Source organism: Falco cherrug, chromosome 13 (genome assembly GCF_023634085.1).
Source record: "Falco cherrug isolate bFalChe1 chromosome 13, bFalChe1.pri, whole genome shotgun sequence".
In the NCBI taxonomy this organism is placed as follows: Eukaryota; Metazoa; Chordata; class Aves; order Falconiformes; family Falconidae; genus Falco; species Falco cherrug.
The window spans coordinates 21,209,677-21,234,513 of NC_073709.1; the positions used below are offsets into that span (position 1 = coordinate 21,209,677).

A 24,837-nucleotide genomic window follows, 5' to 3' on the forward strand; every position below is an offset into this window, starting at 1 on the left:
ATTTCATTTTTTATTGCATTTCCACATCTCATAAAATCTACCATTATCTGTTTCCCCTAAAAAAAATATGCAGAAGAATCCCATGTCTACTTTCTGGTCTGTTTACATGCTTCCAGAGATGTTTCATCACCAAAAAAGCTTTTCTGTTTACAGATTCCAGGTATACAACACAATGCACAAATTGCTACCCATGGAATAAATTCAGGCATGCAGGTTGTATAATTAACTCCGAGACTTCTAAATTACGTATTGTACTAATTACATATAAAGAAGCTAATTACATGCTAGAATTGTTTGTTGCTGCTTGTGCAAATTCACAAAGCACAGAACCTTCTTTATCGTACCATGATTCTACAGCTATCAACCTACTGAGGTTTGATGATTCAGAAGCAATGTTTCCTGAGGTCAAAACAGGTCATTGAAGTATCCTCGGAGATATAAGTTGTGGCTTTTTTACATCCTGACTCAGCTAGGTTTCTGATTCTAGGTTCAGGCTTACGACCTCACTTTGTTTTCCTGATCAGACTACGGAAGTTGCAAAACCCTGGTGGAAAATATACATAGGAAAGCCACATTTTCCATATAATTTTATTCCAGTCACTGAGATTGCCTTGATACTAGTGTATTTCATTAGAAGGTTGGATAGTTTCTGTTACTAAAATAATGGAGTGATATGAGGGGAACAAAGATGAAGGTATTTTCAACAGGATATCTTAATGAAGGTGAGAAAAACAGTTAACACACCATTTCAGGTGATAATTGTCCCTTTTATTTTCTAACCAGCACTTAGCCACGTTACTGGGTGGAATCTGACTATCACCACACTTAAAATGAGGCAACAAGCAACTGCAGGAATGTCCAGATAGAAGTGCAAAAGCAAATATATACATTTGTGCCTATCTCCTTGATCTTAACACCACAGAATCTAAATATCTTATCCGAGAACACCATGCCTTTCCAAAATTCACTCCAAAGCTGGAAAGATTGCGAAGGGATGAATCACAGAAAATTCTTGCCTTGTACTGACATTGTATTCCTGTGCCTTGTGAACTCTGGGCATCTCTTGTCTACTCTTTGCTTCATGGGGAATGATACTCTGATATAATGCTTATCTGTATCAAGTGGAGGGCAGACCGAAAGCAAGGATAATTGCAGTGAACAATATATATTTTCCTCAAAAGGACAGTGGCACTGTCTGTGGCACTTACTTGAAAGAGGTAATAGGTTGGACAGACACACATAAAGGAGGAGATGTCCTGTATTTTTTCATCCTGTGTTCAAGTTAATCTCCCTAACCAATGAAATGCACGTATGTAACATTTGTGTGAGTATGGACTGTATGTCTAGTATGCTCAGTGGTCATCCCTGTGTTTTGGCAAGAGGTTATTAGAGATTCCTTTAAATACTGAGGATCTGGGCCCTTAACCCTATGACCACACAGGAGAAGACAGAATTACCTAAATGAGATTTTAATAAATAACAAGTAAGTATGTTAGACTAGGGGCCATCAATGATCCAAGTCCTTTCTCCTAAAAAAAGCCAGCATCATTGTGTTAGCATTAGAACACCCTCTTGTGATTGAAAACACTTGTAAGGCGGTGCCAGCATGTTGCTGTTTGCATCCAAACAATAATCAAGATCTCACACAGTGATGATTTGTTGTCAGCTATTTTTCCCCACACTAAACAAGTCTGACACTAGCAGCCCACAAGTTAATTAACTCAAGTATCTGGCATGGGAATCTACATTATAGCTATCAGAAGAATATCCACAGAACTGAAATAACCAGCCAATTGGACTGATGCTCCAGGAAGATGAAGAGTGTCTCCTTGAGGTAGAAAAGACAGGTGAATGTTGATAAACAGGGTTTCCACACCCCACCTCCCCAAGAAAATTATTTCTCAGGTTTTTGTTTGTTATTTTTTTTAATCTTGAAAGAAAATTATCTGTATGCACTGAGCCGATGTGTTAGACTGGATATTTTTCACTTGTACTTCTAATTTCTTATTACTTTCTATCTCTCTTTTCAACTTTTCTCATATACCTTTAGCCTGTTCTTAACACACAGAACCAGGTTCTGGCATCAGTTTGCTTTTAGTATCTGCCCAGGTTCCTTGATGAGAGAAGATTGTGGAATACCTTGCTATTCAAATACTTTTTGTTGCTCCCTTAGGGTACTGTTGGCATCACATGTTCATGGGGCAATCAGAATTCAGAAACAGAAAAAGTTTTAGGAATTCAGCACTATTGTCAAAGCATTGCAGTAGGTTAGAAGAGTTGAGCTGTCTAAGACAAAAAGGTAACAAGAACAAACTGAGTTAATAGGACATTAATATTTTGACAGCTTCTCAAGTTGCCCATATTTCTGGGTTTTTTTTTCTGTATATCACAGAATTAGAAGAACACTCATCTGTTTTGCTATCACTCCCACTGTATTCAAGCAGAGCTATGGATTCTCAGTCCTTTTAAGAGTGGGGCCTGAGTTGTCTTCTAAGCAGAGAAAAATGCTGCAATATATCCTCTTGCCACTGTAACAGTGAAAGTGAACTTATCTTTTTTTTTTTTCTAAAAAGATACAATCATGTGCCTCATAACGAGCGAGGAATATATGTAGACAGGTTTATACAGAAAGCCTAGTTTAGTAACCATAGGCAGGTCCCAGGAGAGCCAATGGAGGAATATATTTTTTAATTAAAGCAAATTAGATCCCTTCTGTGCAGACAGGCAAGAGCTGTTGGGTCCATACCCATTAAGGAATTTAAGCATTTGGCTTGCAGGGTCATATTTACACACCAAAATTAAATACTTATGAGCACTGTTTGGTAGAGAGTTGCTTTACTCAGTAAGAGGTTCTTGAAAATCACAGGTGAATCAGAAAATATGCAGAAGTGAGGGCTGCTTCTGAAAACTTGCGGCTTTGCTAACTGTGTCTCCACAAAGTCAGGTGTTTCTCACCAAAGTTCTGGTGCAGTGATCTATTCCTATCTATCTTTTGTGTAGCAGATATTGGCATAGAGTAAGAGTTCAAAAAGATATTTCTCTACTTTCACAGCCAGAAGAGTTAAAGGTGAATCATTCTGTTAAAACTGTATTTATTGTGAAGAAAAGGAATACAAGATTCATTAACTCCCAAGAGAGTATAAGCAGTGGGATAATGACTCCTCAGACCTGCAAGGAACATTACACCTTTGGAGCATGGAAAGCCTCAGTAGCTCTATAAATTGGTAACAAGCATATTCCAATTATAATACCATTGGCTAGATTAAGAATTCTGTTTTGGGGCTTGGACCACTCATCAGTTACTTAGAAGGGAGTCTACGCTATCATTGGAAAGCACCATTACATCAAACAACATGTCTACTTGCTGTCAGTTGTATGAACTACAGTAACATTAATGTAACTGCAGCAGCATTAAGCTCATCTCAAGGTCTGAGCATATTTTCCTGCAATCAGTGCTGCAGTGAGCTAGAAGGGAAGAGAGTCAGTCCCCCTTTTGCCTACTCCTGAGCTCTTAAACCACTATGAGTGGTCTAGTATTGATAGCCCCCAGCTATCTGGTGCTAAACTGGGTCTGATCCATTCTGGCCAGTCCAGTTTTTGTTCAAGGGAAGCTGGATGTAAATGGTTATGTGAAGTTGCACCTTCTGCAGGTTAGAAGTAGACTTCAGGCTGGCTTTACCCATTCACCCTCTCCAGATTCGAAATCATCTCGGCTGCTTGGCCAATTTCAAACAATGACAGAACAAAGAAGGGGGGGGAAAACCCCAAACCAAAACAAACTGCCATGAACTTGAACTCTTGTTGTCTTGCCACTGTTTAATTGGGGGTTGACATAAAAATTTAGTTGTACATCTGTGGCAGTGTTAAATTACATTTATTAAGAAATAACTTTTGCAGCAATGTGTAGACTTTCTCTTGATCACTTTTGCACTGAGCTATAAGGTTTCACTACAGCATTCCTTTCCAGGTTGCTGCTGTTCAAGCTGAGTGTTAATCATTAAGTGAATTTCTGCTTCTGCTGGGTCTTCCACAGTATTTTCATTTATTTTTTTTTTATTTCGCAACCATTGCTTTCATCCTGCCTTGGGTCATTTACTGTTATTCAATTTATCCACTCTAATGGAGTGGCAAATGAGACTGGCATCGAAGGTATGCTTGCTGTTGATTCCCAGCATATTTTAGGTCATAATTGCACCAGAGGGCATTGTGAGAAGGAAGTTCTTCCTTGTAACATTGTATGCCTGTGAGCTATATGGAAAGTGATCATGAGTAAGACTACATTGTGTGCAGGTCACTAAATTAACGGATTAAATTAAAGGAAGTTACTTTATGTGGAGTCTGTCCATTGCATGTGTCAAACCTGAAACGTTCATGTTCAACAAAACCTGGCACGCTATTATATTTTTATAGATTTTTTTTTTTTTGTCAGAAGATAACTTCTGAAAACAGCATGCACTGCATGCAACAGTGATTTTAGAAGGTCCCATTGTTTCCATTTGCCCTTGCTTGCTCTCTCCCTTGCACATGTCTTAGCCCACACATTTAAAAGTTCCTAGCTAGATTCTGCAAGTCCATGGCTAGGAAAGACAAAGGCCTCTCCTATAGGTGCAAGTGTCATAAAGCTCAGAGGCACAAACTCCTCTGAAGGAGTTGCCACCCATTTTCAGACTAGCCACAGTTGCAACTATTTGGGCTAGGTCTGTTGAAGCCTCCAAAGAAATGTCTTTAGGAATTGCACATCCTGATTGCAGCGTGGACATAATGTGAGTCAGCCATGAGACGTCCTGCACGTATTGTAAAACCACACAAGGATTCAGATGAGTATGCACATCAGGGTAGTAAGTGCAGTCGTGCCTTAATGCACATCTGTGCCTAGAGGCGTGTTGTGAAGTGTCTTCAACAAGAAGACCCCACCAATATTTTTACATCTTATGTTAAGTTCTCTAACAGGCTGATGAATGATTTAATAAAGTTTTTTTTAAGTTTACATAACTATTCTGTAAACAAAGTGCCACATACTTCATAGTTTAACACTAAGGAAGATAAGATGAGGACATGCCGGTAAAGAATATCTTCCCATTATGTTTTGGTTTAAAGTTGATTCCTGTCACAATGTGTATTCTAATACTTTACTGAAAGCAAAATTTTTGTCAAATTCCTCTCAATTTCCAGGAAAAGATAATCTAAGATACGCTGTTAACTTCATCCAGAGAGATAGGAATAACATCAGCTGGAGCAAGGATGAAGCAGCACAACTCTCCTCTTAACCTACGATTGTCATTGTACATACATGAATACTGCATTAGAGTAATTCTCAAAGTTAAAGAGATCAGAATCCAACATGTGTTAACATCTTTCATATCTCTACATTCAGGTTTCTGCAAATGCACAACTCCAGATAAATGAGGTAAATCAATTAGTTTATTCATGGATAAACAAAGCAAATGCTAATTCAAGAGTTCCTGTACTCTGCAGTTACAGCACATGGACAAATGGAAACAGCTCCATCTTGCTAACTTGATTGTGTGTTGTGCTTATAAATGTTTTAACTACAGTTCCTCAAAAGGACAGAATACATAGATCTCCATGTTAACCGCTCCTTGGGGGAAAATGACTGTGCTGAGCAAAAGTTGTGCTGGTATGGCCCAAAGAGCACCAGCTTTGCATACAGGGAAGTCAGTGGGAGTGCAAGCGGTTTAAATATAGGAAAAATCTAATTGCCAGTAATCATGCAATTACTTAAAATTAGTTAATATAGCTCTGAAATTAAAAATTAAAAATATTTCACATTCAGGCAGTGATATATAACCTTGGCATAAGGATGTACTTTTGGCAGAAGTATACTGTAAACACACAGTAAATGGAAAGCCACTGCCCTAAGGAGCTATCAGTCTTGGGTTCATTACAAGATGCAATCAGGGAAGGAAACAAACAAATAGATGAGAGCTGAAACAGAGAAGGATGTGGGAAGAATAGTGCAAACATGCTCTTTCATAGACATGCTGTGTGCATAATATCACAGTGAGCTAGGGGTCGTCCCTGGGAGTCTCCTGCTTCATATTGTGGCTTATTTAGGCAAAACTCCCATGGACTTCAGAAAGAATTTTGTCTTAAACAGAACCAAGGAGGGGAAATTGGGGCTTGTCACAAAATGATGATCAGTATGTGCAAATGAACCAACGTGCTTCCCACTATGCTGGCTTGGTGTTGCAAAGCAAAGCAAAGCTTGGGAGAAACAAAAAAGCAGCTTTTTATAATTATAGATCTTTTTGAGTTAGCCTGAGCCCTCCCCTTTCCTTCCTTTACCTTCCGCTTCTCCTCCCAAAATAATAACACATTTTACCAATAATTTTGAGGAAGTCTCAGTGGGCCAGATGGAATTTAGAGAGAGGGATCTAACAGAGTTTCATTTCATTCTTCCTTCTCCTGCTTTTTCTCCCTCCCATGATTTTCTACTTGCAATTTCTTTCTTTGGCTTATTCACAACGTGAAGGCAGTAAGGCAAAAATAGAAGTTAATGGTACTACCACTGTTTGTTTCTATTAACGTTTACATGTGAAATGAAGGCATTTTGGAAGAGAACCAGACTGGCCAGTAAAACCTTTCACCCTCGTAAACTGTACATTTGGTTTGACTTTGGCTTAGATCCCAGAACTTGTCACAAGCTTTATTATAAAGCTGTAGTTCAGCTAGAGTTTTGTTAGCTTTATTACAACAGCTCCCCTCCTCAAAAGAAAAAAAAAAAAAAAAGCACAAGCAAGCAAAGCCTTTGTTCATTCTGAATGCTTTTCAGATTCTGGGGAAAATATACTAGAAAATGCAATTAGCCAGATAAACTGGTCAGCATCAATCATCAGAAAATAAATGAAGTTTATCTACAATTTACAAAAATTATACATCACCTCCTTAAAATAGTCCAAGAGTGACTAATCATATAAACAATAAGGCAGCCACCAATACTCCAGCATGTTACAACTTCTGAGAAAGCACAGGCCTAGCACTGCCAAAGAAGAGGCTACAGATCAACTGGAGAATGATATGGACATCTGGAGAGAAGATGCATGCTACGCTTCAAGAGGAGATCTTTTTTATATATATATATGCTTTCCTAAAGGGGTAATTTAGCTCTGCATGAATTCACTCAGAAAATATATAAGGAAAAAAAGAAGAGGAGGAAAAGAAATGTGTTACACGATATACAATTATAAAACTATTAGTATCATCCTGCTTTCATGCATCCTGTGTCTTTCATGCACAGAACCCCCTTGGTTCAGGACCAAGTTCACGTAAGAGCAGTACGGGATTTACACAGTGGTAATAGGATTTAAGGGGACTGCTTTATACCATAACTATTAATGAATTTTTAAAACCCATTACTGCAGACTGAAGAGTTATTGAGAGGATACATAGAAGTGCTCTGAAAGATCAGTTCATAACACTTGGTTGGAATTTGAAACATGGTCTTGTAGCTCAGGGATTAATTTGAGACACAGAAGATCTAAGTTTGCCTTTTGCTTCTGTCAGTCAATTCCCATGTAATCCTTGAGTAAGTTGCTTACACTACCTATATTTCAGTTCCCTGTTGAAGAAACGGTGACCAGAAATTCTTATTTGAGTCTAGTTTAGGCTGGTCTAAAAAGTTTAGATTGATCTTCTAGTGTAGAAATTTTTAGTCTTTGAAAACTTCTTGGGTCAGGAACAGTTAATCAGCTATGTGGCCTTGATTTTGATTGGAATTTATAGAAGCCAGATTCATAAAAATTATTTGATTCCCTCAAAATGCAAACAGGCACATCAACTCAATTTTTTCACAATACATTGGTGTCTAATTCCAACAGAAATAATTACAACCTTACACTTTTCAATGTAACACCACAGTGTTGGTGATTTCTTGCTCATCCATTGGAAAATGCAAATTCACAAAATCTTGAAGTTTACTGATAACCTGTTGAGTCCCATGTCTTCTTCAGTTGTTGCTGTCCAGGGCTGTCTGGAATCAGGGTACCCAGGGAGCAGGTCTACTGAATATCTCTCTTCTCATGCAAAATGTTCAGTGTTTGTACATGAGCAGTACTTTTTGTGAGGGAAGAAAATAATTTTTCTTATTACTACTCTTGGAAAGCAAGCAATTTGGGTCACCAGCAGTTAAACCCAGCTCCCATGCCAAGGCCATGGCTGGTAATGGCTGCAGGCTGCCTTGGTATTGTCTGAATCCTTCCTGTGGAGCTGGGCTTAAAAGCTTCACCTTGGTTTGGACCAAATATGGGCCTGGTAGAATCGTTGTCATCGCTGGTGAGTAAATCATACACAGAACTTGTCCTTTTTCCTTCCTGGAGTACAGCATTGTCTGATGTTGCTTTGCTATGGGTCATCTAATACAAAGTTAGGCACCCTGCTATACTAGTGCATTAGTGATGTCCATCAGCAGCCTATTGAGGTGAGAATTTGTGTAGCAGATGAAGGTTGTATGCAAATGATCATTAGCTTCATTCAAGGAGGAAAATCAGTTACGTACAAATACTTTGCTACTGAATTTAAGTTCACAAGCAATGTGTGGAACTCTCAAGAAGTCTTCGGTAAACATTGGTTTGCAAATTTTGATCTGATAATCAGGAATTTTTAAGCTGTACTTGAAAGTTTGCTAGAATTACAAGAATGTAAAAGTAAAATTATGAAGGACTTGCATCTATCAATAAAAGAAAATCAAAATGCAGCATGAAACTAAGGGCCCACTGCTCTGTAGCATAGCATGTATTCTGAGAGGGGTTGAGGATGAGGTTGTTTTAACAGTCAGTAGGAATCAGAGGCTCAATACCTCTAAAACTCTGTCTCTGTGCTTTACATTCTTACTGCTTTCTTTGAGGGGGAGGGAGGTTTGAAGGTCACAGAACTGATCCATTTGCATAACCAGAACCAGATGATGAATTACTTTTTTAAGGATTTTTTTCCTCTGAAAATTTTATCCCAGAAAAGCACGAGGACACATAAAGTCTGTGGTTGAAAGAAAATTATATTAAGATTACAGAAATACTGTACGTCACAGTGCTATGGGAAGTGGCTTTCCATTGTTTAGCATTAGAAAAAGAAATACTAACAAGTCAGCCTACACAGCTGGGGCTTGTGCTGTGTAACAAGTTCCAGATAAAAGAGTTTTATAACAAACCTTTAAATATTGCGCCCAAACTGAAAGTATATATATTGGGATCTCAGACTGAAAAGAAACCAGTAAGCACAATTAACGTTCAAACTAGATTAACTGTCATTTTAGCTTAACAAACCTCCTACTCCATTCTTTTATGCTCCCCCCTCAAAAAAATTTGGAACTCATCACTGGAAATATCATCTCAAAAATTTTTCTGCTTTCTATTATTTAAACCAGAGATGTATGTACTCGTTTGAGCAAAATAAGAATGAATCTAATTTTTTTTCTTAAATCGGAAACAGATCCAGATGAGGATTTCAAAATTATGAGAACACTTTTTTATTTAGATTTTGTTGCATATAAGTGGTATGTTCTAGGGAAAATGCTGATTATTGTCAAATGTTGAAGACTAGGTCGCAAAGCCCATTGAAGCCGCTGGGAAAACTGCGAACAATTTTGACGTGCTTTGAATCAGGCCCTTTCTGGAACAGTCCCTGGACATAACACATGGGATGGGCTGAAACATATCTCATTATGCTGCTCTAAAAGCTCTGTTTATCATGGCAAGCTGACAGGTTTGAGCACCATCATCCGGTCTGTTTCCTTCCTTGCAATTTGTTTGGCCCAGTTTTGGCCTGGGCTGACGAGCTACTCTCAGATAATGACCAAGTATCATTTGGGTGATATTGCGGACCTAAGGCTCTTCCCAAGAGGTACCGTGCATGTGGCAACTGGATTTAGGCACAAAGAGGAGGGTGGTTGTGTGAGTCCAGACCATACTAATGCCATTCATCCTCAGAGATGGAGAGTGGTTCTGGACCCTGACAGGCCAAAGATTTAGCAGAAGGGAGGCCTCTGTCAACTTCTATTCAAAAATCACTTTTTTTTTTTTTTTTTTCTCAATGAATTGTATCTGTTTTCAGCTGGGTTTACTCCAGAACACTATTTTTGTAGTTTCTCATTTCCCTTGTCATTTCTGCTAGCCTTTTTTATGATGAGAGTTGATCACAGCAGCAAATGAGTATAGAGAACATTAAACAATACTGCGATGGACAGAATTATAAAGCGTTCATGCTGTCTGCTGCAGGTCCTCTTCTGTGTGTATAAAATCCCACACGTGAGTGTATTTCCAGCCGCCAGCCACACTAAGCCTGGATGAGGAAACACAAAAGGGCTGGTGCCATACCAGGCGTTTGCTTCTCCAGAGCTTGGCTGACCTCGGCTGAATGCTACTTTGCAGCCCACCATGGGGTGGAAGAGAGAGGACAAGCAGCAGTGCCTCATCCTCTACGCTCAGCTGCTCCACAGCTCCCTTAGAAAAAAGCAAATCCTCGGCTGTTTTTCTTCTGGACTGCTTTCTGGTGGTTTTGTCTTCCTCAGCACCAGGAGCTGATTGAGTCCAGTACTTCTAAAAGCCCCATTCTTCATGAATGCCACTGAATGGGCTTTTTACAAGGTAAAGTTTGACCTAAGGCTTTCGATATTCTGAAAGGAATCCCTTTTACAACGAGTGGCATTACATTAAAAAGGTTCTGTTCTCTTGCTGGAGTGAGATTCGAATTGGGGTTTCTGCAATTTTTCTGTCTACTGTGGCTTTGATACAACACAATCCCCCTGATGCTTTTGGTGCTGATAAATAAATTTATTTATATATTGTGCTCTACATTCTTGGTACTAACTGAGGAAACAGAACAATAACATACTCTTGTCGATACAAGCACTGCCCTGGGAATTGACTAATTAACATAAAACTCAGCCCTGCAGGGACATTTCCAGGTTCATTTTTTGCTGCCTCAGCAAACTATAGGGTTTGGGCTGTTAACTACTTTCAGATGCTCTTTGTCTTTCAAGAAAGAAATAAAGAACATCCACATTGCTTTAGGCAAGTTAATGATTCTACAGAACACTTACCTTTTTACCATATGCTTCATGGCAGATTAAAATCCTGAAGGAGCTAAGGATTATATACCATGTATAGTCCTTTGGCAGAAAAACATGTATTCTGAACTAGAAGTGAATGGCTGAATGTAACGTTTATATTCATTGTTTTTCCAGAACTGCATAATGAAGATGTCTGATTTTACTCAAAATAATCCCAAAGCAGAAGTTTTGTAGGTGCTTTGGTTTCTCAGGGTCTCTTAAGGTTATGACGAGAAGTTCCCAGTGACTACTGAAAAAATTGGAGATACTTGCTTAACCACTTCTGTAAAATTAGCAGGAAATCTGGCCTAACTTTGCAAAAAGGAGATGCCTAAAATTTTGGGAAGCTCTTACTACTTGTCTTTTGTGTGTAAGCATATTTGTTTATGTGAATTATTTACTTTTCATTCACATTCTTTTCCTTGGACAAAGGTTTCTTGTCTATAAGAAAAATATAAAAGAGAAATTAATTTGAATGAAATGAAAAGTTAATCTCACAAGAAAACCTCATTGATCTTATTAATTTTCTCTAGAACTCCAGAGCAAATTGCTCTCCTCCTTGTACTGCTTGTCTGTTATTAATCAATTATCATTGCACATGTCTACTCATTGCTGCAAGTTATGAATGAACAAAATCACGTCCTGTGGTTCAGAGAAATCATCTGTAGAAAGTAACAATAGAATAATTTTCTGTCAGAGGGTTGAAAACTGTTTGATAGGTCCTCCAGTGCTACAGCTAAAAGGACTCACAAGTGACATTTGAATGAGCACAAATACTTTCAAAGTGTTTGTAAGAGCAGAAAAAGAAGTGTAAGTGCAAAGTGCCTGTTTGAGGAAGCTGACGCCACAGTACATGCAGATACATGCAGTATTCGTAGTTCTGTTTTGTACACATATTTGCTTGTTGGTGCATGAATATGCTTACTTTGTGAGAGCATTTCGGGCACGATTATCAAAAGATCATGCATGTATATATGATTGTGTGTGCCTATCGACTCAAGTTATTAAAGTTGCCCGAACCTATCTGATCCTGGTATATAGGCTTCACAAACTTTACTCATTTGGAATAGAATTTTACATGATGTATGTCTGCCTGCACTTTTTTTGCTGCAAATTTTAAATATAATAGTTCAATACCTGCTAAAAAAGGAAGAATAAAAATGAAGAAAACATACTGTTTGTTTCACTCTTAATCAGAATCCTGGAAAGGTTTAATCTGTGTCACTGTGGTTTTTAGGTTTCAGAATAGCCAACGTGAATTGAGGGGAACTTTGAACTGAATTAAGAGAACTTAGATCAGGAAGGTGGGGGAAAGTGAAATCTGCTATGGAGCCAGCAGGTAGCCAGGACTGTCTGGGCAAGGTGACTCCTAAGAAAAGGAGAGACTCGCTGTGAGATATGATCGATCACAGAATGAGGAGTCACAGGCAGGGAAAAGGAAGGATTGCTACAGCAGTATTTTGAAGAGTATAAGGTAGCAAATGTAAGTCTGGGGGTGATCAGAAAAACGCAGGTCTTTGTGCCTCTCTAGCACTTGGAACGGCACCAATTGATTGTGAAAGTCACTGAAAATCTTTATTTCCTCTTATCCCCATCCACACCAGCACTGGCAATTTACTACTGCCACCATCTACTATGACAACTGTTGTGCTAGTCACACAGATCTGTGTGATGGATTTCAGTGTTTCCAGCCCTGCTGATTCTGGGAGTCAGCAAATGCAAAGATGCTAAAAATATGCTGATGAAATCTTAGTGTTCTTCTTTATTTCCATGCAATTAGATACCACTCTCATGATCACTACTAATAACTTTTAATTAGTTTAGTCTGCCTTTACTATCCTGAAAAGGTTAAGGAAAGCTAAGCAGAGGCAACTAGGTTTTATTTAACTTTTCCCTGGAGATGCTTCCCTGCACGCAGCATCAGCGGTTGTCTGTCATATAGCTACAGTACACTAAAACAGAGGGAACACTGCATTTCGCCTTTATTGTCAGGAAGTGTCAAAAGTATTAATAGCATAAATTTTGCTAGCTAGCTAAAATTCTCACACTGCAATCTTGTGCATCAGCTTTTTTTTACCACAGATGGTCATTTATATAACACTGCTGGAAATTGTGGCCGTGTTCCACAGCAACAGGAAAATGGGATACATCTGCACTGCGTAGAGAAAAATACAAATGAACTAGAAGCTATGCAAACATTTAAATTACAGGGAAACGGGACTGCGATAAGCCCTGGACTACATGAGCAGGAAGAGAGTGTCAGCCTCACCCATGCCCTGAAAAAATGGTCACATTTATGGGCTACCCTATTGTACTGAGTGGAAGTTTGTTTATGTGGGACCTTCCTTCCCTCAGGACTTCCTCTGAGAGGAAATGTCGTCACTATTCAGTAGGGGTCAATTGTTATGCATTCAAAACTCAAACATAAAATAGTATTACTGAATGCAACAAAGGGGAAAGGAATAAATAAGATTTCTCCATTTACATACTTAGAAATGTTTACAAAAGTTGTTCTTGTTCACCAATACTCTCAGAGAGCTGAGAAAAAACCAAGTTGAGTAGCTAGAATAATATTGTTTTACAGATACCCTAAACACTACTCAGTATTTGATGAATCTCACTTTTTCAGCTCTGCTACTTCTCTATGGCTCATGTGGGAACATGTTTTAAATGGAAGAAGGCTAAAAAGGCTGCAGCTTTAAACCTGGGGTCTTCTGTGAGTAAGAGGCTGTCTGGTCTGCGTCTTGGACCAAACTGCTTTGAATCTGAATTGCTCTGGATGAGCACCTTTCTGAGGCCATATTTGCAGCTTAGATGTTCTTGAGTTTTATTTTTTTTATCGTGATAAAGCAGGAATATTATTTGAGATAAAAGAGCTAATATTGGTGTTGCTTTCCCTTTGTCATTGTGTTGTCAGTCAAATGAAACAAATCTGGAAGACAATTGTGGGTGGGGAATATGCTGAGCTCTTGAAGTGATAGAATGGCTGAGGTTGGAAGAGCCCTCTGCAGATCATCTCATCCAGCCCCTTGCTCTGGCAGGGTCAGCTAGAGCAGCTTGGCCAGGACATTGTCCAGTTGGGTTTTGAGTATCTCCAAAGGGTGGAGCCTTCACAAGCTCTCTAAGGAACTTGCTCCAGTGTTTGGTCACCCTTATAGTAACAAAGTTTTTTTCTTATACTTAAATGGAATCTTCTGTATTTCAGTTTGCACCCGTTGCCCGTGTGCTTTTGTCAAGCTCACGGTAACTATGCTGTTTTCACACCAGCCATACTGGAAAGGGGTTGAGCACCAACCAGACAAAGACACACTCACAAGAGCGGTTAGTAAACCCTAGTCTGTTCCCCACTCACAAGGGGCAGTTAGTAAACTTTTCTCTCTTAAGTGAGTAGACTTTGTCTCCAGATATGTGTTAGCTCACGCTTTTATACCCATTTTGCATTAGGCTATGGGACACCTGAAAACAAAGGAACGCTGAGAACTGAGCAGGGTCCAGCGCAGTCTGCAGGGCACATTTGTGTCCAGAAGAGGCACCACAGCCACGACCAATGTTGAAGTCTCTTGAATTTTCACCATCCATGAATTCTTCCTTCTTACATGGTCTATGCTAAAGGTAAGCTGCCTGTCCTGATTAAAGCTGTTAGATGAAGCACCATAGTCTACAAGCTGATAATATCCCTGCTAGAAACCTGGTTGAACACATTTAAGCCAATTCCTCCCTCCTTCTCTCCTTTCTCTGCCTCCTTCCCTCCCCTCCCCCACACACACGCAGGCAGGACCCAGGTTCTCAGTCTGTCAGTGAAGGGGCTTTCATTTCACACATGTAACTTCTGCCAAGCCGAGCAGTCGGCGCAGCCCCAGCCCCGGCTCCGGGCCGTGTCCAGGCCACCAGCCCCTTGCATCACATCTGAAAGAATGTCGCCTGTGAGGCAGAAATTCCCACCATGAGAATCTCGCCTCTGTGTTGCACAACAAAGGCCACCGCATTGTCTCCCTGGTGAGCGGGTGTTAAAATGCGCATATGTTGCCAGGGCTCTTGCATACGAGGGTCCATTTAGGAAGCAGTGGTTTTTCCCGACCGTTGACTGCTCTAAATCCCCTCATATTAGCACATTAGCACACATGCGGGCCTTCTTATCAGATTAGCTACAGTTGTCACAGATTAGTTCACCCTGTGAAGGAGCCGCAAAGGTACCTTTGACCATCCATTCAAAAGAGCCAGAATGGTTTTTTTTCTTGTCGTTGACCATCAGAGTGCAAAGCAAAATACAGGGAAACTCTCACTCTCTCTGGTAAAAGGATAACTAAAGGATAGGTGTTCGGGTGGACTACACAGCTACACAGAGAGACATTAATGGATACCTAATATTCATCTAGACAATATTTATTTAACCCCTTAAAAACATTTATGTGTTTTCTTTCCTTACCATTGTCAATAGTCTTTTGAAAAATGACCTTTCTGAAGCTCAAAGTTGCTTTTTTAATGTTTTGCTTCTCCTTCACCCACCCCCCCCCTTTTTTTTTTTTAAATTACAGTTAATTTGCAGTGTGGTTCAGTGATCACTATTCTGCAGATCAGGGGTAGGGGAGAGGAAAAGACTTGCTAGTAACTACTTACAGTATTTATTTAAACCATCTTGCTCCTTAAAAGGTTGTGATAGCTGGTAAAACAAACAATGACTCAAAATACCTTCAGCATGACTTCCAGTCTACCCAGGCGTTAAGACTGAGCCTAGAGAAGACATAACACCTTGGAATTGTAGTAATAGCAGAGATTTCAACAGTCTGTGAATGAACTTGGTGGTAAAGGAGGTCTAGAAAGTTACAAAAACATACAGCTGAAATCGCTGGTTAGCATTCACACCTTTGGCACAAAAAAATTATGGAAGGAAATTGTGGTGAGGAAGGAATGAAGCAATTCCTTACACCTCTGTGCTTTCTAGGGGAGGTGTTCCACATTCTTGCTGCCAGGTGTAGCACATTACTGTGCTCAGCTTGAGCTTGCCCACCTCTGCAAATGAGCTGTACTGCCTGTTTATGGGAGACAGAGGAGATAAACCTAACTGGTATTCTCTTTGTCATACAGGTGAACTGTGAGAACAGACCTGTGACCTCTACTCATTGGTCTGGTGCAGAATGTTTTACCTAGGAAATGAAGAAGTCAAAAACTGAACCGTGACTTCTCTGACTGCAGGTAACCAAACTGCATTATCGTTAGTAGGACTTTAATTGATAACTCTTCATTCAGCTTCTTCTGCAAATGCTGGAGCACAATCTTAGCGGTATTGTTTACCAGTATGTTTCTCTGCACAGGCTTAAACCTGGCTGATTTGATGTGCTCTGTTTGTAAACAGTAGAAAGTACAATAGATCATTTGTAAGGGTGCTAGCACATTACTAGAGGCTGGATTTCGGTGCTTCTGAGCAAACAGCCTGACTATGTATTCTCGAGTGCATGCAATCTTGCTCTCCTAAGACTACAACTTTAGGCTCAGAGCAAGGACTTTTTGGTCCTGGAATGATTTCTGACAGCTAAAGCCTAAAATACTCCCAATCTAGTTTGACTTGCTTTGCAGATCCTGTTGAAGTGCAACAATATTTCTGCTACAGTAATTTTTATTTTATTGTTTTGAAATCATAGTGTCACACTAATAAGAAAGGACTGTGAAGGATGGGGCAAAACCATCCCTTACAGCCCTATGTCAAGAAAACTGATGTTACTGATGGTGCTTCCCAGCTCTAAATTATAAATAACTCCAATTTATGGTCTAGATACTGAGACAATAGCCGTAACAGCAAAGTGGGGCGTATGTGGGAGAAATCAAGCAGTTGCACCTTCCTTTTGCTTTAAGTGGCTGCATCTTAGTTGACGAAAACAGTCTCCATGCTATAAAGTTACCAGAAAAGTTCATTGTGACATCTGTTTCTTCTTTTGTCAGATAGGACAGTAAAACCTTACATTATTAATTTCCTGTGTTGTTTTCTGATAAAAAACATCAGTGTTTATATTTTTATATTTCCACATGCACCTAGTTCAGTATGGTCATTTTAAAATTCTATTTTTTTTATTTTTATAAATATATATATCTATGGTATTTCCTGATTTGTTCCAGTTTTGAATTTCTCTTTTGTAAAGGTGTGATATGAAAACGAGCAGTGAAAGTAGAATTTTAGTTTTTGAATTATTTCCCTATCAATCTAGAAATTATTTTCTGTGTTTCTCTGAAAAATAGTTTTTCAGTCCTCCACTGACACCTTTCAAACGCCCCCACTGTGAGTGTATGTAGTTTATGCACTGACTTCAGTCGTTAATCTGAATTTAGCAAAGCCATTTTGTTGACGATCCTTGTGTCTTTATCCCAATGCAAGGAAATATCTGCAGAGCTAAAGGCATAAACCCACACTAATTACATCTCTCCTGCTTCCTTAAGTAAGCACATAACAAGTCTGGCCCAGAGTATGGGTCTTCTGTTTCTATTAGCTATTGATACTGTGCTGTCCCAAGTGTCACCTGCCTTGCCAGTGTGAGTAAAGACGAGTCTGAGTTCAAGAGACCCTGTTGAATGTGAAAGTGCGTATTTTCACACAGTCCTCTTGACTAATTGAGTGTGTGCTGTCTGCACGAATGTATTTTGATGCTGAGAAAGTAATTCAGAGTATTTTCCAGAACTCGGACTCAAATCCACAGTAATCTTCCATGCTCCTAAAGAAAAACTCAACCTCAGTCTACTAAATGTTTGATTTTGAGCCTAAATGATTAAAAAGTCTGTCTTGCTTGCCTTGAGCAAAACAGACTAGAGTTGAGACCTGTGGCATTTTATGCTTTGATTCATGTAACTAAGTCCCTGGCAGCCAACCCTGCATCTCGCTTCTTTTATGACATGACAGCTTTCTCTCCTGCAATCCCAGGCAGCATGGCAGCCTGGTCTGTGAGTTACCGATACAGTCACAACATATAGCATGGGGGGTCAGAAAATGGTGGGGAGGTAATGCCATTTCAGATGGAGATGGAGAGCTGCTGCCTGCTGTCATCTGTGCATGGAGAAAGAGCAAGGCTGGACAGCATGCTCCCTGGCAGGAGTCAAGCATCATTGCCTCCCTCCCTTGGCCCTGTCACCTCCCTACTTGCTTTTGTCACCTCAACTGGTCTGGCACACTGGTAGTGAAGCAACTCGACATGTCTGTGTGACACACAGCTTTGACCCTTCTTCAGTTACTTGATGCAGCTTATAAAAGAAACTTCTTGGCTTTGGTCATTTTATGACCTTGTCAAAAGCAACGCACAATTTTATTTGAAATATTCATGAACTTTAAAAAACTAATTTCTATCAAAATATTAACAAAACATTATTGATATTTTTTGTTGTTGTTGTCCTTACTTGTTTCAACAAGAATCTCCTTTATTTTAAGACACTGGATTAACAGACTTCATCAAACCTGAACAGTAAATCAATTATTTTAAATACAGGAGAGCTGCTTCACTTACAACAAGTCTTTCCCATGTTGATGAACGCCTGCAGGCTTCATGGCTGCTGGCCTGGTCTGGGGAGTCTTGATCTAATTGATAATGTTGCTTATTTTAAGAATACTGGCTATGCAAATCCTGACGCTCGGTGTACAGATTTGCATTCCAGTACTTGGGGTGCTCTGTAAGGGTGCACATGGCTGGTATGCTGACTCTCAAAGCACAATGGGAATTATGGATATGTGTCTCTGGGCCAACAATTATTTCCATGTGCTTGCTAAATGAGTGCAGGGAGGGAAAGCTTTCCTCTTGTTTAGTCTTTATCACTGATTTCAGTGCTGTATTGCATTTTAATGCAAACCTCCCCCACCATCACTACTTCAACCCAGCCATGTCAGATATCTATTTGCCTGGCTTTCATTAAAACACTAGTGCATGCATGACTAGCTCTAAGTTCACAGGGCCGGAGGGCATCTTTGCTGAAGCTGGAGTTGTTAGTAAATTACTTGCTGCACTTTGTGAAGCGCTAGAAGTAACTAAGCACCTAATGAATGAGTACCTAAACAATACAGTTGGTCAAACTATTCCCACTATTCTTTTTTGCTAGTGGAAGTAAATAAATAGTAAATGTTTTTTTCAATTGCTATATATTGTTGGCAGCTCAGACTCGCTATCATATGTGTGTAGGTTCACAGGGCTAAAGAATATCATACTAGTGTTAGTGCCCTGTCTAGCTATCAAAAGCAACAGGTCTGTAGGCAGACTTAGGCTTTCCCTTCTGGCAGAATAGGCTGGGCTACAAAAATAACAGTATGAGAGCAACAGCTGGCTTAGTCACATAATACTCTGCTATATAGTCTGGATTTCTTGTTTTCATTTCACTTTCCTTTGTTTTAGAGACAAAAAAGGAAGCCCTTGGGGGAAAAGACTTCCAAGTTTATTGCTTGACCAAAGTTAGCTGACTCCAACATCAGCAGCCTTTATTAACTGGAGCTGTAACATTTCTTTCTCTGAATGTAACATTGACACTGGCCCCTCTGTTCAGCCGCAGAACCAGTACCAAACAGACTCTGGTGCAGGGCAGCAGGCTTTCTCATGCAGCTTTCCCAACAGTTGTAGTGTCATCTGCCATGGACTACCCCTAGGGTTAATAGATAAATCACTCTGTACAGGCATAAACATCCTAGACTCTGCCTTTAGACTGCCCAATTAGGTATCACTCTGTGCTGTGTGGCTTCTATTTTAGGAAACGGTTTGAGATCACCAAACTGTTCTTCGCATGGAAGCAACAAGCATTTGCAAGTGCCAGCTCTACTATGGTTTGAAATCTGTGGCCTCTATCAGAGACTGGTAGAGCTACCATATGCATGGGAAAGGGGAGAGCTGGATTTGCAGTGGCAGCTCCTCTGTCAAGTGACAAGTACTCCTACTTATCCCACTCCTACACTGGACTGTGCTAGCTGAGGGCAGCCCAGTTACTGAGTCAGCTGCAACAGCCATCTCGGTTTAGTGCACCGTTCTTATGGAAAAGAAACAGTGATCTCCTGATCAGCCATATCAATAGGTAAAGCAAGATAGCGAAGAAAATACTCCCTGCACACATAAAGCAATTTAAAAATTATTGCTGAAAAGGACACTTTTTAGTTCATAACACTGGCCCCAAATTAGACTGTATTACTGTCGCTAAACAGGCCATTTCTATTGCTTCAGTCCTTTGATGGAAGATCACATAAAAGGACAATGAAATGCAGAGTAACACTAGAAATTTTATCCAAGGGTATACTGTATATTGGTGATAGATGACTAAAATTTTTTAAGCCTTCATAGCATTATGCAGCTCAGCAGAGTGTGATACACTGTCTTCTTTCTTTTGCTTTTTATGGCTGAGCTATATGAACAGCCACCTGGGTCCCTGGAGCAGCAAGTTAGATATTTCGTCTATAAGGTCACTTTTGTTATCATATATGGTGTTGCAAGGAAATTTCCAACTTAGTTTCAAAATAGCTTTAGCAGAACATAAGATTCAAGCCAAGAAAGCCGCCTCCTCCTTTTCCCAGCTTCTGTCAACACCCGATCAGGGGTCTGCAACCTAAACCCAACTAGTGTAGTTGGCTAGCTCATTTTTTTTATTTCTCCAGGGACAAAAGCAGACTTCATCACTAAGGTAATGTCCCTCCCTTCCTGCAGTGATTGAGGTCTAGAAACCTTCCTTTTAGGTGCATCACATAATCTAGATTTTTGCTTTCTGTACTTGGGTTAGGCATGCAGCATATATTTCAGTTAAAACAAACACTGCTCCCAATATATCCGGCTTGTTCTTTTGACACAGTTTCTTGAACGGATTTTACTTGCCAGCTAGCCATCAAAAGGTTGGGGAAAAGATAAATGTTTATTTGGCTAAGCTGTACTGTGCTAGATACTTCATAGTGGAGCCACTTTTTGTTTTCTCATACTAGATCTAAAGTGTTTTGCTATAAATTTATCCTTATAGGTTTTTTATTTGTCTGAGTCTATGTTAAAAATAGAAACAGGTACTGATCATTGCCTCTATAGATCTGGTTGCTGACAAACTGCAAATAAGTCTTCATGCAAGATCACAGATCAGGCTCCTCTTCCCTACTCAGCAGGCAGCTGAATCTGGATGCAAGTACTGGATCCCTGAGCCCTGAAGTTTCCCTGTGACTGGTTAGGCTCAAACAGTTTTCTTTGGCCTTTCAAAGACTTCTTGAAGATCTGTCTTTTTTCCTCCCTAGACTTCAGTCATGATACTGTTTGAGGTGTTCTTATTTGGAGAGGCAGCTGTTCATTGATTTTCAGGTTTTCTTTTCTCTGATACCAATCAGCTGATTAATTTTACTCTGACATCTTCAATAGTACACCAGTTTCATTAGATACATGAAATTCAAACTATTTTATAGAGAGTCTACATTCACAACTGCCCCATCACTCGACTAGAGGGTCATAGAGACAAGCCTAGTTTTTAGAGGAATTGAGTATCAAAGAAATCAAAGGGAGCCCTGAATTTTCTAATTTGACATTTTACTGATATTGCAGGATAAAGAGCACCACGTTCTTGTCCTTGCTCAGTTTTGTAAATAAACACCTCTATATACAAACTGAAGTGCAGAAGCCGGACGTTGAACAAAATTGAACTCAAACTGACTGTGACAGTGGAGGAAGTTTAGGAAAAAGTAGAAGGTTTTGGGGAAGATAATAGGTAGTGGCAGAGATAATTTATAATGCATCTTCTTTCTGAAAAGAATTTTTAAAAAATCAAAACAACAAGAACAAAAAAAAAAACCCAGAAAAAAAAAAAAAGATTGCAGTGGAGAAGGTTGCTATAGTGAGAGTAATCTTACGACCTAATGTGTGAGTGCTCTCAAAAGACTGGATGTTCCAGTTCAGTGAAGCAAGATGGCCCCCTGCAGTATTGTTAGCCCCCTCACAAAGAAATTTTGCTTCTGATCTAGGAACATCACTGTACAAAACACTAACAAATCTGCTGTGGTTTACCATTAGTTTCACTCAAAACACAAGGTTAACATTCTTTGCTTTAAAACATCAGTCAAAAATAGAAGTCCTTGGTTACCAACTTTACTCCCTATGCTTTCATACGCCTCCTGCATGGTTCTGACATGAGACTGAAACAAAATTGGTTTTAGAGTAATACCTCCTTTGCTCTCTCAAAGTTGTGTGTAAAGTTTGCAATAGGGTAATAGCAAAGACTAAAAAGAAAGTCTTGCCAGAGTTCTGAAGCCAGGAGAGAAGTAAAACTTCTTCATTCATGAGAAGGTGAATTTCTGAAAAAAAGTACTGTGCTCCACATGCATTTGGAATAGGAATGTTGATGTGCATTGTGTGCACGAAAACCTTTTTATTTCTTCCATCCTATTACATTTCCCTGACATTAGTGAGAATAAGATAGCATACTCTTTTGAAAAGAGGGTTTCATAGTATATTGGTATTTTGGTAACGTTTGGGGCTTTCCAGTTATCAAATTCTTTTCATGGACACAATAAATCAGTATAAATCATGTGTATTGTTTTTTCTGCTTTAGAACTTGGACATATAATGAAGCTGTATATATATAAACAATATATATCTGTAACCCGTGCCTGATAATATGCAGCAAAATGCAGAATTTACTGTTTGTTTAGTTATGAAGGGATACTCAGTTAGCTTCCCTCTGAAGTACATGAGATTTCTTTGACTGCCATCTGCAACTTAAAGCATCGATCCAGGTCACACATTTCAAAAGCTGGAAAAAGGAAAGGAGGACCAGATAAAAAGGGACTCAAATATTTCATTAGCAATTAAATGCAATATTTCATAAGGTTTGTGGAGTCAAATAAATTCCTTCCCTAATCTTGTTTCCTCTCCCCCCACCTCCGCCCCTGCTTTCTATGCCTCTATGATTTCCATCACTATTACATGCAAGGCAGTAATGCTATGCCTAGTGTTTGACAGAGACGTGCCAGATGACCAGAAGTAAAAGCATTAGAAAAGAAGGCTGTCTTATAATAACTCTAATTCATGCTTTAGCTTGTTCCCATCAGATTTCCAACCTAACTTGGAAAATAAAAATGGGCTTAGGAAGTTTGAATGAGTGTAAACTTTAACAAAAATTAATTTCCTCTCTACCTCTAAATGCTGAACTTAACACATCGCTCACAGAAACGCACCCAAGCTCTAAAGAATCAGTGTTGTGAGGTCTGTGTGGCCTTCTGCAGGCTGCTTTGGTGTGGGAGCTTGGATTGTTTTTGACCCTGTGACACTGAATGGCCAAGAGCTTCCATGCAAGCACAATGGTGCTGTTAGTGCCCATTACTAAAAGCCTTCTTGTTTCTTTCAACTGCTCACAGGCCTCCTAAACAATGAAAGAAATCCATACATCATTAATAAGGAGATTTAATTTAAATTCTGCTCTAAGAGAATTCTCAGATATCCTCCTCGTTTATTTTTTTTTTTTTTTTAAGTGAAAATTGCTGAAGTCTGATGTAAGGCAGAATCTTAATTTAGAGAAGTGTTGGGCCTTGTTTAGGAATGCCTGGAAACTAGTGGGAATTGTAATCATAGAGCAAACTGGAAAGCAGTACTGGTATACCAGTGGGCAGCTCCCATGGAATGAAAGCTTGCTGAGCATGGAGATATGTCAGCTAGTGAAAAGAAGTCTGTGAGCCTTCCTGTAAAATGATCTCTTTTGGCTTGAGGGATTCTATGACTTTTGTATTTCTAATGATGGTAACTTTATTTTTATTGCGACTACTTGTATTCAGAATTTCTAACATCCATTTGTCCAAATGGACTCATTTTCACTAAAAAAGGAGTTTTCTAAATTCCAACAGAAAGTTGACAAAAAAAAAAAATGGAACAGGATAGCCCATATTCACCTTTGTACTGAAAGGCCATTAATATACACATCAATAATTTTACTTCTAATTGTGAATACTTGACACAGTTAAAAATCAGCCAGTACAAAAGAATCAGGGTTATCTGTCACATGAAAATAATGTGAGTTAACTTTGCCTCAGCTTTATTTCTACTGTCTTCACTGGAATTAATTACATGAGGAATGAATGCTGATTAGGGATTTCAAAAGGTTTTATTCTGCTGTCGCTTTGAATTTGAAACCATTTAGTCATTTTGACATTTTTTAGGAAAATAAATATCAACAACAGAAGATTTCAGAGAATCCTTTAAGTTGGACTATATTGCATGAGAGATTAGTTTATATTGTTAGGATCAGTCCATCTGCCCGAGTAAGGCCAGAAACAACTAATGCTGTCTTCAGTGTAGATAAATGTTAACATCTTTAAAAGTTTAAAACAGATTCTAGCGCACATGTAATCCAGAAGGAGCCAGAATACTAATTATTAGGTGGAGAACAATAGTGCCATGCTCATTCTTCACAGGTTCAAATAAACATGCTCAATTCTTCGAGTGTGTTTTTGTAATGCAGCAGATATCTGTCTGCGTATCTATCTATGCACGCACACACACAAATATATATGAAAATGTTTAGCAAGAGACAGAAAACTCGAAAGAGAACTTCCTTTGCCATTATATTTAATTGAATGCTGTTGAATTAGAGTTATTCTGTAGTTACACTAGACTAACTCAGAGCAAAGTTTCTGTTCTAGCAGGCAGAAATTTTGTTATAGAAACTGAATTCTTACTCTAAACACATTCCTAGTACAGCTGATACATAATTCTTTTTAAGTTAGATGAATCAAATGGCTCATATAAAGCTTTTTTATATATATACAGTTATCTATAATATATATAAATAAATACAAATTTGGACATATGTAT

At 39.2% G+C, this 24,837-nt stretch overlaps 1 long non-coding RNA gene across 1 annotated transcript in view; it reads left to right on the top strand.

The window, feature by feature from the left end:
* LOC114015296 (uncharacterized) overlaps window positions 1-24,837 on the top strand; it is a 139,969-nt gene that overhangs the window by 74,493 nt on the left and 40,639 nt on the right. Inside the window, exons 6-8 of the long non-coding RNA XR_003559145.2 lie at window positions 14,268-14,383; window positions 14,507-14,674; window positions 16,148-16,255. This is a non-coding gene — a long non-coding RNA (uncharacterized LOC114015296). The remainder of the gene's footprint in view (window positions 1-14,267; window positions 14,384-14,506; window positions 14,675-16,147; window positions 16,256-24,837) is intronic.